This window comes from Castor canadensis, chromosome 15 (assembly GCF_047511655.1).
Source record: "Castor canadensis chromosome 15, mCasCan1.hap1v2, whole genome shotgun sequence".
Classification (NCBI taxonomy): Eukaryota; Metazoa; Chordata; class Mammalia; order Rodentia; family Castoridae; genus Castor; species Castor canadensis.
Genome location: NC_133400.1, coordinates 12064709 through 12078559, shown reverse-complemented (window position 1 = coordinate 12078559; position 13851 = coordinate 12064709). Strand labels below are relative to the sequence as shown.

At 41.8% G+C, this 13851-nt stretch overlaps 1 protein-coding gene and 2 non-coding genes across 4 annotated transcripts in view; 1 reads left to right on the top strand and 2 right to left on the bottom strand.

Annotated features, from left to right (window-relative positions):
• The window catches only part of Znrf1 (zinc and ring finger 1), a 94455-nt gene that overhangs the window by 59242 nt on the left and 21362 nt on the right, over nt 1–13851 (top strand). The window lies entirely within an intron of this gene.
• On the bottom strand, nt 7695–7801 carry LOC141417622 (U6 spliceosomal RNA). Its single transcript, XR_012442274.1, has one exon. It is a non-coding gene; the product is annotated as a U6 spliceosomal RNA (small nuclear RNA).
• LOC141417618 (U5 spliceosomal RNA) lies at nt 8045–8157 on the bottom strand. The gene has a single exon (XR_012442270.1). It is a non-coding gene; the product is annotated as a U5 spliceosomal RNA (small nuclear RNA).

Here is a 13851-nt window from a genome sequence, read left to right as displayed (position 1 = left end):
CTCTCATCGTTTTTGCATCCATAGCTCACCTGTCTTTGAGGCACAAATGTGATCAGAGATTAAGCCCTCTGGGCCAGAGTAGAGAACTGACTTCCCTTCTCATGGTGTATTTCTTCATTTACTTGCTGAACCCTTTTCCTCTTCTGGAAAAGATGTTTAGAGCTGTCTCACCCAGTTATTTTGGCTGCTTTAAAAAATGTGAGGCTCTCCCTAGCTTCATTCAGCAAATGGATGGAATTTAGCTGGTGCCTTAGGGGAACCAGTGAGGCCCAAGAAATTCAGAAAAAAGATATTTTGTGCAGCTGTCTAGCCAGAGGTGTGAACAGGGTTCATCTTCTTAAAGATCTTAATTAAGTTTCACTAAAGTCAGGAGGTAGTCTTAAGTAGCATTACTGCCTTTTCAGAAATAAAAAAGGAAGGGAGCAAGAGAACAACTGTACATAACGTACAGTTTTGGAACATAATTTGTTTTGTGTCACCCTGCCCCCGGACCCCTGGGGATATGTACTATAAATATTATTGTTAGTTGCTCTCTTTTATTTCCTATAGCTGCCATCTTGCACAGGTGTTCAGTGTGGTCTCTTCAGTGTTACCTTCATTAGGGCTCAGACTTGGATCCTTATGAATTCTAGACTGGGTTTATCTGGTCTCCCCAGGCTTGGTTGAGTTTTGTTTTGTTTTGGGGTTTGTTGTTTGTTTTAGATTTTTTTTTCCTTTTAGTTATTTTTTGGATATGGTCTCACATTTTTGATCTTCCCCATTTCCCATTTTCTGCCTGATATAACTAGGATTATAGGTTCCTGTCACCATAATTGGCCTGTTTGTTTGTTTGTTTGTTTTAATTATTGTAGCCTAATCCATGTCAGCAATCCAAATCTTCCCTCTGGGCCTCTGCCCCTTAAAACTGATAAACAGATACTTCCATTTCCCAGCCTGTCACATTCTTCAAACTTGGTATGTCTAAAACAAACATCATCTTCCCTGCCCTCTTTCCAGCAGCCCATCTTTCTAGGATTTATATCTCCATGAAAACCTCCATTTACTCAGTTGCCCAAGCCTAAAACTGGACATCTTTGTTAACTGTGTCTGTATCCTCATTCCTCAGACTGCTGGGATTTTTGGTCTGTGTGGTAATGTTTTTTTGTGACAGTCTGACTATGCAGCCCAGGCCAACCTTGAACTCAAGATCCTCCTGCCTGCACCTCTTGAGTGAGTGCTGGGAGTACAAGCCTGCACCACTATGCCCAGTGACTTCTAAACTAATAGCAAAGTCCAAGAGAGTGAACCCTGCAAAGATTTTTTTTTTTAAAAACCTGTATATTTATCTGCCAGCCCAGCACAAATTATTTGGAGATGCCCCAAAAAATCCTTAGTAGCCAGGGTAAATAGTTGTTTAGAGTCAGGTCGACCAGATGTCCCTTATGGATTCCGGGTCTACCAGCTGGCCCTTTAGGCATCTAGCCCAGAGCCTCAGTAGCATAGAGGACCTTGATGTTTACCACAGGTTGTCAGGTCATCAAGGTCTGCTTCTCTCCATTCTCACCAGCAGTAGTCTGAATGACTGCAGCAAACCCTTAACTTCTCTTCAAGCTTTCATACACTCCCAATCCTTTTACTACTCTGTGGCTAGAGTGGTATTTCTAAAATAAAAGTCATCTAAAAACTGTTTGGTAGTGTGCAATGTTTTTGAAATGATGCACCAAATCATCTGTGTGGCTTACCAAAGAACTATCGGATCTGATCCTTTCTTAACTCTTTAGCTTCCAAATTTGTTGCCACTCCAACCTGTCAGTGTTCTTAAGAAGGAAACCTATTAGCTGGGCTTTAATCCTAGCTACTCAGGAGGCAGAGCTCAGGAGGATCATGGTTTGAAGCCAGTGCAAGCAAATAGTTCCAGAAACCGTATCTTGAAAAAAACCCATCTTAAAAAAGGACTGGTGGAGTGGCTTAAGTGGTGAAATATGTGCCTAGCAACATGAGGCTGAGTTCTAACCCTAGTACTGCCAAAAAAAACCCAAAACACCCCCCAAAAAACAAAACCAGGAAACCTATTAATTGCAGTTTTATTTACATACTATATTATGGTGTAGTACACATAATAACACCTCTTGAATTTCTAGGGTATCCCTCTTGCTCTTTCCCTGTCACTGCCCCATAGTGGGTAAATTCTGCCCTGCCTTGCAGAAGCATAGATTTGCCTGATCTTTCTTTGTACTTTAAGTAGATAGACTTAAATAGTATGCGCTCATAGGTCTGCCTTCCCCCCACTCAGCATTATTTGTGAAAGCCGTCCATATTGTGATGTAGACCTTTCATTAACCTTGCTGTAATAGGTTCTATTGCGTGAGTAAACTATACTTCATCTGTTTGTTCCTGTACTGTGGCTGCATAACTAAGTGTCCTAAAACTTAGTGGCACACAACAGCTGTTTGTTGTGCTTGTGGATTCTGTGGGTCAGGAATTTGCATAGGGCATGGCAGGAGCAGCTTGTCTCTGCATCATAATGTCTGGAGTTTAAGCTGGGGCACTGATGTCTTTTTATTTTTTTTGGTGGGGCTAGGGTTTGAACTCAGGACTTCGCACTTGCAAAGCAGGTGTTCTACTACTTGAGCCACACCTTCATTCCATTTTACTTATTTATTTATTTATTTATTTATTTATTTATGGCACTGGGGCTTGACCTGAGGGCCTACACCATGCACTCCACCAGCCCTTTTTTGTGCTAGGTTTTTTTTTTTGAGATAGGGTCTCATGATCTATTTGCCCAGGGCTAGCTTTGAATCATGATCCTCCTTATCTCTGCCTCTTGAGTAGCTAGGATTATAGGAGTTAGCCATCTGCACCCAGCCATATGTGTGCATATGTTTTTAACTCAAGTAAATGGCATGGTGCTGCCATTTCTTTTGTTTCCTTTTCTTTTTTCTTTTTTCAACTCAGTGCTGTTTGTAGATCTGTCCTTGTATACATTGAGTCTATTGTGCCTGCTGCTGATGTATGTAGAGGGCCCACTGTACTGGATCATAGTGTTCGTGCTGTATGAGGCACCTGCCCATTCCCCACGGGGCGCTCCTGGGCTTCCTGACATGATGCTGTGGCAAACATTCTTTGTTGTCTTCTGATTGATATGTGTGAGGCTTTCTCTGGAACATAACCCAGAATTGGGGTGCTGGATCATAGACCAGTGAACTTTCTAGAACTGTCTCTTCTGAGGACTAAGAAGAGGTGACTGTGTCCCATGTCTCCCTGTTTTCCCATTAGTGTAAAGAAGGTAGATTTCTTCAGTTGCCAGCTGAGAGAAAAGTTGGGGCTTTAATTCTGTTGTGGGTTTATTCTGTTTGAGGTTTGCATTAATTCACTTTGAATTGTTCAAATTCATGCTGCCTCTCTGCACCCATGTATAATATGAGCCATGACTGCCAAGGTCCATTCTGCTGTCCTGAGTCCATTCCTACATCTAGATCCTGTTGGAGGCAGTGTGGTATAGAGGCAAATGATATAGTAGAGTCAGACTGGCATAAACACACATTTGGCTTCTCCAAGCATATGCCAGCCCCATCCATAAGCTGTGGCCACCAAGCTACAGGGTGGGTGCCCTGCCAGTACAAAGCCATTCCAGCCTGCCTGTCACTGTACTTCTTGCTGTGAGACATGAAAACCCATAGCAAGAGTCTTTAGAAGAAACAGCACAATGCTCTAGAAGTGAATGTCTAAGGGGTGTGGCCTTTTATTTAAATTTTTCCTATCACACCATGAAATATTTATATCTGGAATTTGCTTCAGAATAATCTGGTACAGGGGGAGTAGGTAGGGTAAAGATCAGATGGCCATATAATTTATCCAATCTCAAGCTCATTTGAGACTAAAAGAGAGAGCTGTTAATTACACCAGAGCAACATGTTTAAACCAGATTGTCCTGGCAACCCAAGACAAGGACCCCCAGGGGAAAACGAGACAGGACTTACTTGAGCTGATCATTGTTGAAGCTGATTGATGAGTTCCTGGGAGCTCATATAGTCCAGTTTTGTTTGCTTGAAAATTACCGTTATAAAAAGGGGGTTCATAAAGGAAATTTATCAGACTGCTGTAGCATTTCCATTGTTCAGAAAATGGCTGTTGGGTCTCTTGCCATCCCCTGTCTGGGGTAGTAAATCCAGGTCACCTGCTGCTGGCTGCACTCCGGGCACTTCCAGGTGCACAGGGGTAGGGTGGGGAGAAGAGTAGATGAAGAGGCCCCACCTGCTCTTGTTAGCAGGAGGAATTAGAAACTGCAGGTTGTTCTAGCCCAACATGCCTTGGTTTAGCATGGGGGCAGGGACTGCCACAGTACTGTCAAGGCTTGCCCAGGTGACAACTGAAACAGATCCCTTCCCACCCACATCACAGCATGGGTACCCACAGTCTGTGCACATGCACATGTGATTGTTATCTGTGCCCCTTATTGGAACCACGGGTGGCAGGAAGCAGCATGACCACAGTGTGTTCATAACTGACATTCTGCTGCACACACTTCCCCATCTCACTTAACCCTCACCGTGATGTGGCAGTTGCTGGAACCTTGAGTGGTAAAAGGCAGCCTCTGCTAGGAAGGGACTCAAACAACAGGCTAACATAGCCTTAATTTGTTATCTCTTTCCGGTTGTACAGCTGGGCCTTTTTCACACAGTTCCACGAAGTGTGATATTCATTCATCTAGTAAATTTTCAAGAGCCTCTCATATGCCAGGCTCTGGGAATACAGCAGTAAAAGAAATAGATTCTGCCTTCAAGGAGCTTATATTGTAATAGGGTGACAGACAGCAGGTGCAGTGGTGATGAGTGCTAAGAAGAAAATAAAGCTGACAGGTAGGGGCTGAGGGTGAGAATAGGGGCTATGCTAGATGAGTTGTCTAGGTAGGTGTCAGAGAGAGGAGCTAAAAAGCAAGCAGTATGACACTGGTGTGGAGTAGGCAGGTGGGGGAGAAGGGCTACCTTTCACATGTTGCTGAGAGTTCAGGAATTGATTTTAGCCAGGTATAGTAGCGCATGCTGTAATCCCAGCAATAGGGAGACTTAGATGGAGGATCACCGGCTGAGGCCTGCCCCAGGCAAAATGCAAGACCCTATCTGAAAAATAAATGAAGCAAAAAAGGGCTGTGGGTGTGGGTCAAGTGATAGAGTGTCTTCCTAGCAAACACAAAGTCCTGAGTTCAAATCCTAGTACTGCCCCCCCAAAAAAAATGAAGAAGAAAGAAAAGTACTGACTTTAGGATGCTGTCTTGTGGAAGTCATTAGTGACCTTGGTAAAGGAGGTTTTGGAGATTGGAATAGGTTCAAGAGGGACTGAAAGAAGAGAAGTGAAGATGGTCATTGCAGACAACTCTTTCCAGGTACTTCACTGTAAATGAAGCACCTGCCAGAGGTGCAGGTGGGATTGATAGAGCTGTGTAAGGTGGGGAAAGTCACATGTATACTGACCCAAACAGGGAAAATGAGTCTAATGGGAGTCATTGTAAACGACCCTCTTACATGCTTTCACAAATACTAAGTGACCCTGGTCATGAAGTATAGAGTCCTGGAGGCCTGGTTCAGTTTTCTTCTTCCTTCAGAATTCCACCAAAGAACATACACTTTAATCTCTCTATAATCTTTCTCTTGTTATACAGATTGTTCTGAAATTTTTTTTTATTTCTTTTTTTATTATTCATATGTGCATACAATGCTTGGGTCATTTCTCCCCCCTGTGTTCTGAAATTTTGAATTATAAACCCTGGTCTTTTTAATAATCTAAATGTGAATCCATTCCTCTCCCTGAGAATTTGATGTATGACTTCTAGAGGTTGATGGATCCTGAGTCCATCCCAGGAGTGTCTAGGCCAAGAAGTTGTGCATTAGATACATTCATGAGTTGGCCACTGGAGACCTTGAAAATCACAGTAAGAATGAGAGCTCTGTGGCCCTTTTCTCCTCCCCTCAGTGGGTCATTGGTTCACCAAGAGTAAAATTGTATTTTATGTTTTGCCATATTTCCTTACCGTTTATTAGCTAGATAAATATGAGTGGACTGACTGACTTGATTACTGATACTATCTGAGTATGGCCAATAGCTACGTGTTCAGTGGAGTCCCAAGAGAATGTGCCATCATTGGGTGGACTGAATGCTTGTGCTCCACCCCCGATCCCCAATTCGTGTTGGAGCCCTGATCCCCAGTGTGACAGTGTTTGAAGGTGGAACCTTCAGGAAGTGATTGATTTTAGATCCAGTTGTGAAGTGGAGTACCACCACGGGGTTGGCCCTAAGAAGAAGAAGAAGAGACACTTACACTGGGCACCACATGAGGACACAGCAAGAAAGCTGTTGTCTGCAAACCAGGAAGAGGGCCCTTACCAGACACATTTACTCACACCTTGATCTTAGACTTCTCAGCCTCCGTGACTGTAAGATGTTGTTTAAGCCACCCAGTGTGGCATTTAGTTAAAGCAGCCCAAGCTGACTAAAACACTCTGCTTCATAATTCTTAGCAAGAGCAAGGAGCCCCACCAACTCTTTCCTTTTTCAGTCTGCTTCTTTGGTAGAATAGCCATATTTCCTATAACATTTTGTATTAGTTTCTTTTGTTGCTGTAAGAAATTATTACAAATTTGACAACACAGTTATTTTCTTATACTTCTGGAGATGAAAAACCTAAAATTGTCTTGTAAGCTGGGGAGTGTAGCTTAGTGGTATAGTGTTTGCCTAGTATGAACAAGGCCTTGGGTTTCATACCCAGATATATATGAAATAAAATGGCTTTACTATGTTAAAAGCTAGGTGTTGGCAGGTTGCATTCTGGAACTCTAGAGAGTAATCCATTCCTTGCCTGTGCAGCTTTTAGAGGCCACCTACTTTCCTTGCCTCACAGCCCCTTCCTCCATCTTCAGAGCCATCAGCAGAACGTCTTCAAATCTTTCTCTGACTGCTTCTGAGGTCACATCTCTTTCTCTGATTCTCCTGCCTCCTCTTTTTCCCTTGTAAGGACTCATAGGATTATATCAGGCTCACCTAAATAGTTTCCCCATTTTAAGATCTTTATTTTATCACATCTGCATGGTCCTTTTCTCTTTGTAAGTTAGCATTCATAGGTTTTGAAGACTGGGATGTCGATGTCAGGGGAGGCATCATTCTGCCTATCACATATTGAAGCTGTGTACACATATGTTCTGACTTAATGGCTAGATTGATAAAATTATTCCTGTTACAGATGGGAAAACAGAATCTCAGCAAGGTGAAGTGACTTGCCTTTAGCTACATTACTTGTGATTAGAAGAGGCAGTGCTTGAACACTAAGAGTTCTAAGTCCAGATCTGTTTTTCTGTTCTATCTGGAAGCTTGTTTTTTTAATTCTTTCCATGGTATTTGTCAATATTTATGTTCTTGAAACCAATACTCTGGGATGTTGATGTGCTGACTTGAAATGAGGGAATGTCAAAATCAATGTAAAACTGGTCTTCAGGGCAAAATGTCAGAATGAGGAAGGAATTTCCATTTTATCTGGTCTTCTTACTTCATAAGCATTTTTGTAAGGTCCAGTACAGAGACTACTTACTGGCTTAATATTCTGTCCGCTGGCATAGGCTTGACTGATGTTACTTGTATTACAGACCATTTGCTTGCCTGGTAGATTACTTGTTATCATTGGGAAGCCCTTAACTTTCTTAACCTTGAATCTATTTTTTTTTTTTATTATGGATCGCTTCACGAATTTGCGTGTCATCCTTGTGCAGGGGCCATGCTAATCTTCTCTGTATTGTTCCAATTTTAGCATATGTGCTGCTGAAGCAAGCACACCTTGAATCTATTATAGTAAAGATTTATGCAGTGTTATTACCATGTTGGAGTCTCCTCCTCTACCTTCTTTGTTCCCACTTCTCCCTCCCATTCTCATTTACCAAATTCAAGTGATCTGAGCCAGAGGAGAAGAAAAATAGTACAGTAGGACACTTTACATGCTTTAGTGGAGCCATGCACTTTTTAAGGGAGCTTAGAATTTATGTGCTTTGTGTTCAGAGAGTCTCTCCAGGAAATTCGTTTTGGCCCTTTGGCCAGTTCCTCATAACTCTAAGGTCTTTCCACTTCTTTCTCTACATGGTAATCTTCAGTAAAAGGCGAAAGATTTATACGATCTGAAGAGAAACCAGACTTCCACCTCTTCCTCAATGATTGTCATAACTGAAGTGACAGAAAAGCAAGACCTGAAGCATGAAGGCCTTCTCTTACCCTTGCAGTTCTCTTTGACGGAGTTGACTGCTATCCTGCTGCTGAGCTTCTAGCACAACTCCATCCTACTCTTTTGGTTTCTTCCTCTTTAGATGCCATTTCAAAACACAGTTGTGGCCTATGTGGCCTCATCTGAGGCCCTGCCTCCATCTACTTCAGCGTTGGAGGTACAGCTCAGCAGAGGATTCTCTGATAAAGGGCCAGGTCTAGGTCCAAACACAAAGCCCAGCCTGATATATTGCCATGTGCTAGGGTCAAGCTTGACTGATAGTGTTTGTGAAATGAATGTAGCAACAAGTACTCTGCAACCTGGGATTATAGTGGGATCTGTGGAAGGGCGTTTTAGTGGACCTCCAGTGACATGAAGGCCAGGGCTGTCGGCCTTAATCTACATTAAGATGCACAGTGCAGGCAAACGGTCTCATTCCACAGCAGCAGTCACTTGGATGTGAATGTGATGTCCATTTGCTGGTGAGTCAGATACTATGCTGAACATGATCCAGTAGTGTGTTCAAACATATTCTTTTGGTCAGTGAAAAATTGCAGTCAGCCAGAGTGAACAAAACCTTTTGGAACTCCTAAATAAACTGTTGGTCCTTTATAGATTCTCTGTGTGACTTTCCTTCCTTTTTCTTTTCCTGTTCCTAACTCTTCTTTTCTCCTTCAAACACACACACAGCATAAGAAAAGGGGATACTTAAAAGTTGAGATTTTTTTAACTACATCAGTAAAGACCACAGGATTTGGAAAACAGTCTTACCTATATCCAGTGGAGAATCAAGCCTGCTGCAGGGCAATTCCTTGGCCAGTTCTGTTTCTCTTGGAAAGTCTATTGGGAGAACCTTCTATGAGTGAGGCTTACCCTGCTAAGCTGATGTCTTGCTCCAATATTAGCCACCTTCATGATGGAAGAAGTGATGCTCCTTTTTGGTGTAATGTAGAGACAGTCCACAAATCATCTGGGCGCTGATAATTGCCTTTTTTTGTGTAGAGACCAGTTTATTTGTTTCCTTGTTTTTTATTTTGTTTGGTTTTGGAGTTTTGGGGAAGTTTTTGTTTGCTTTTTGCTTTATGGGGGAGTGTGGTCATTGGTCCTACTCATTGCTGCTGATTTTATGGGGAATAGGCTGAGAAATTCAGCTCAGTCTTAAGAGTGTTCTTCAACACTGCCCAAACACCAACGGTGGTCATGAGTATTGTGTCCACGGGGCATAGGTGTGTGATGTGTTGGAGATTGAAATGGAGGTGGGATGGTAAAGTGAAAGGAGAACATGGTATTCAGCTAAATAAGCATTTTCTGGCCAGACCTAACTATCCTGATTGCCTAGCTTTTTGATAATCCTTAATATCTTAGAACTAGAAGAAATTCTGGCTTGATCTTTGGATACTGGACAATCTTCCTCTTTCAACAGATGGTCTATCCTTTAAATAAGACATCTCCAAGATAATAAGCCAAATGTTCCCGTGGAGACACTTTTTTGTTGGTAATTGGTTGCCCTTAAACTTGCCCAGGTGACAAGGAATTGTAAATCAACATACATCTTAGCCAGAGGTGGGGAACTTGATTCACTGATGTGTTCATCTTCTGCACTTGCTCGTGCTCATGTTCATGTCATCAAATCATCAGTCCTTTTCCTACCCAACCCCCATCCTTTCCCTCCCAACCAGCCCTTCATATCTTAAAGAAACTGGTTAGAGGGTTAAAGAGAAGAGGACCAGTGAATAGCCTGAACTCCTGCCCTTCTTGTTCTTCAGGTGGCTGGAATGCTGCTGTTGCATTCTAGATTTGCCACCTGAGGAGTGGGTTTGAGTCCTGGGCCCTTCCATGTGCACACCATGCAGTTCTTTCCTTTGTTCCTAGCTGTAGACATCTTTCCTGAGCCTGTTTGGATTTGTAGCAAGAGAACAGGAATAACTTTATTGAGTATGTGATTGAGTCTGTGTATTTGTTCAAATATGTATTTCTCATATGCTCATTGGTTCTAAGGCACATCTCACAATTTAGCAACTTGAAAATGATGCTGTGCTACATAATCACATCTTAAAATTATAATTGTTAGCTGTTTTCTCCCTCTCTTGAAGGTTCGTAATGGTGCTTCTTACAAGTTAGGACATGTAGCTGGGCGCTGGTGGCTCATGCCTATAATCCTAGCTACTCATGAGGCAGAGATCAGGAGGATCACAGTACAAAGCTAGCCTGGGCAAATAGTTCATGAGACCCTATCTCAAAAAAACCCATCACAGAAAAGGGCTGGTGGAATGGCTTAAATTGTAGGCCCTGAGTACAAACCCTATTACTACAATAAATAAATAAACAAGTTATGGCATCTTAGAATCCACAAATACAGTATGTAGGTGCAGCTAATTTTTTTCATTTGGAAATCTCCTTGCACAGATTTTGCCAGCAAGCCTCTGATGTGAGCAGTACTGTATGCCGCTGGAAAGGGAGCTACCCCACATTTCACATTGCCTTGCCCTACAAGGAGCACTCATGAATCTATTTAAAGCATTTCTGGACAGCACGGATATACTAAGTAGCCTGTACAAGGCCACCTAGCAAGTAACTAGCAAAGTCTGTTTCTTTTCTGGTTCCTGTTCTCTTGCCTCCAGACCAGTCAGTGCAGAATGTAGAAATAAAAAAATGTGTTTTTGCAGAAATGCAAAAATATATTGGGGTGGAATATAGTGTGCTTAAAAAATAGAGATCACTCCTGAGAGATTCTTTGTAGTAGATAAAAATTGGGAATCCTAACCCCAACAGAAGAAAATGAATAAGCACAATATGTTGGATTATCAGTATGCAAGAGAGACATTGAAAGTGACAAGTATGTTGTAGATTGAGGATTTAAGTATATTTAAAGAGCAGAATATGAGCAAGCAGATAGGATTCTGGGAAGGTAGTGGCTAGAACACATGTCCATCTCTTTGACACTCAATGCCAGCTGTTCACTTCTTTGAGCCAAGCAGGGGGCATGCAGGCAGGGCTCAGAAGGAGTTAAAAAGCTCCAGAGAAAATGCTGTGAGGTATGGAGGAAGAGACACATGGCATACAAACAGCAGGAGGACTAGGAGAAAAAGCTAGAGAAAAGATGTGTAAGTCAGAGTAGTCTAGGACTTGGTTATAATGTATTAACAAATAATCCCAGAATCTCAGGAGCTCAGCCTAACACATTTATTTGTCCCCATGCTGCAATGCAGTGCAGGTCAAGAGAGGAGGCTCTGTCCACTCTTGGCAGTTGTCACTCAGGGACCCAAGCTGATGGAAGTTTTTTCTCAACACTTCCTTCTCTAATCACTGCAGCTTTGCAAGTAACTTGGTTAATCATGCACTGGTTCCTCAAATCTGCATTCCTTCTGCTCACATTTCATTGGCTAAAGTAAGTCCCAAATCTACTCTTAACTTTAAAAGAAGCAGGCAAATGCAGCCTTACTCTATAGCTGGAAGGAGGAAAGCCAGAAATAATTGGTGAATAACACTCATGACTTAGCACTAGGAGAAATAATGAACATATAGAAGAAAATTAAAGAAGGAAGACCTGGGTCTGCATGTTGAAACTGACAAAAAAAATATGCCTAAGCATATTCTGATAACATTTCTGAACTCTTAGGATGAAGAGAAAAATCTGAAACTTTTAGGCCAAAGGAACAAATTATTTACAAAGGAAAAAAAAATCACATTGATCTCAGATTTCCTGTTTGCAAGACTAAAAAGCTAGAAGATGGTGTAATATCATCTATAGACCACTAAGGATAAAAGGAATGCAAAAGAATCCTGTACTCAGGCAAAACATCCATTCACTATCCAAGTAAAGGAAAGGTATGTGAGTGTACACAAAGATTCAGTGCATCCCTTGTTCCCTACTGGTAGCCCTTGTTCTCATGGCACCTAGACACTCTGTTCTCACTTTGCTAATAGATCAAGGTCTCTACTCACCTGTCACCTCTCCAGACCTTTCCTGACTAAAGTAGCTAAACTATCTAGCATGTACACCTTCTCTGCTCAACTGGCCCTCACAGCTCAGCTCACTGCTTGACACTTTGTCCAGTGTTTCATTGTGAAAATTTCAAACATATAGAAAAGTTGGAAGAAGTTTAACCCATGTATCTTATTTTTCGATGCATATTATTTTAATGCAGCCGTCAGCACACTTCCCTTTAAAGACTTCAGCAGGTATATCACTAGCTACAGTTTAGTATTTGCTTATAGGTTTTTCTTTACTTTTCTTTACTTCTGGTTGAAGTAAAATTTTCAAACAATGGAATCTCAAATCTGAACTGTATATTTGATGAATTTTAACAAATGCATGCACGTGTATAACCCAAACTCTGCTTGACATAGCTGGAAAATTCTCTCATCACCTTCTCAGTCAATCTCTGCCTCCACTCTTGTCCCTAGAGACAACCACTGTTCTGATTTTTTTCCAGAATCTATTAGTTTTTGCATGCTCTAATTGGACTCATACTATATGCTCTTTTGAGTCCTTCATTTGGCATGTTTTTAATGTTCATCCACGTTTCGTGAGTCAATAGTTCACTGCCGTTTATTGCTGAGTGGTTTTCCATTGTGTTCCAGAAATGTACCACAGTTCTTTATCCATTCTGTTAATGAACAGTTAGGTCATTTCCAGGTTTTGCTTGTTATGAATAAAGCTATGATGAACATTCTTGCTAATGTCTACCTGTAGACATGTTTTCCTTTGGGAAGGAGGAGTAAATATAATATATATATGAAGTTTCTTGGGTTATAGGCTAGGCATGTTTGTTTTATAAGGAACTACTTGACCTTTTCCCAAAATGGCTGTGTCATTTTACACTCCCTCAACAATATATGAAAATTACACTTGCTCCACATCTGCACCAACATTTGGTGTTGACAGTCTTTGTGGACTGGGGTTTGAATTCAGGACTTCACGCTTGCTAGGCAAATGCTCTGCTGCTGAGCTACACCTCCAGTCCATCTTTTGAATTTTATTATTTGGCATTTTAATAGATAGATGTCAGGTTTCTCCAGAGAAACAAAGTGAGTGAGAGAGAGAGAGAGAGAGAGAGCGCGATTATAAGGAATTGACTTATGTGATTGTGGAGGCTGAGAAATCCCAGACTGCAGTCTGCAAACCATAAACCCAGGAAAGTCAGTGGAGTATTTCCAGTCCAAATCTGAAAGCCTAATCAGGAAAGCTGATGATAGAAGTCTCAGTCCAAGGGCTAAAGTTCAGTGTCCCGGTTCAAGCAGTCAAGCAGACCAAAGACGTATCCAGAAATAATATTTAGCCAAATATCTGGGCATCCCATTATTTAGTCAAGTTGGCATATAAAATTAACCATCACAACAGACAGACAGACAAGATACAGGGAGAGAAAGAGCGAGAGAGAGAGAGAGAAACAGGTGAGCCTTCAGGTTCTAGAACACAACTGCAGAGTTCAGAAAAGAGGTTTCAGCTAGAACTCCTGGGCCTTTCCCCAGTCCTTTCTCCAGGAGGCACTAGTAAATTGTACAATGGATAAAGTGTGCTTTGCTTTTTCACTACATGAGAGAGAGAGAATGCATGTGTAACTTCGTAAGCTAAGAATGTAACATCTACAGTATAGAAATGCAGAACAACATCATCCTGGTCATCT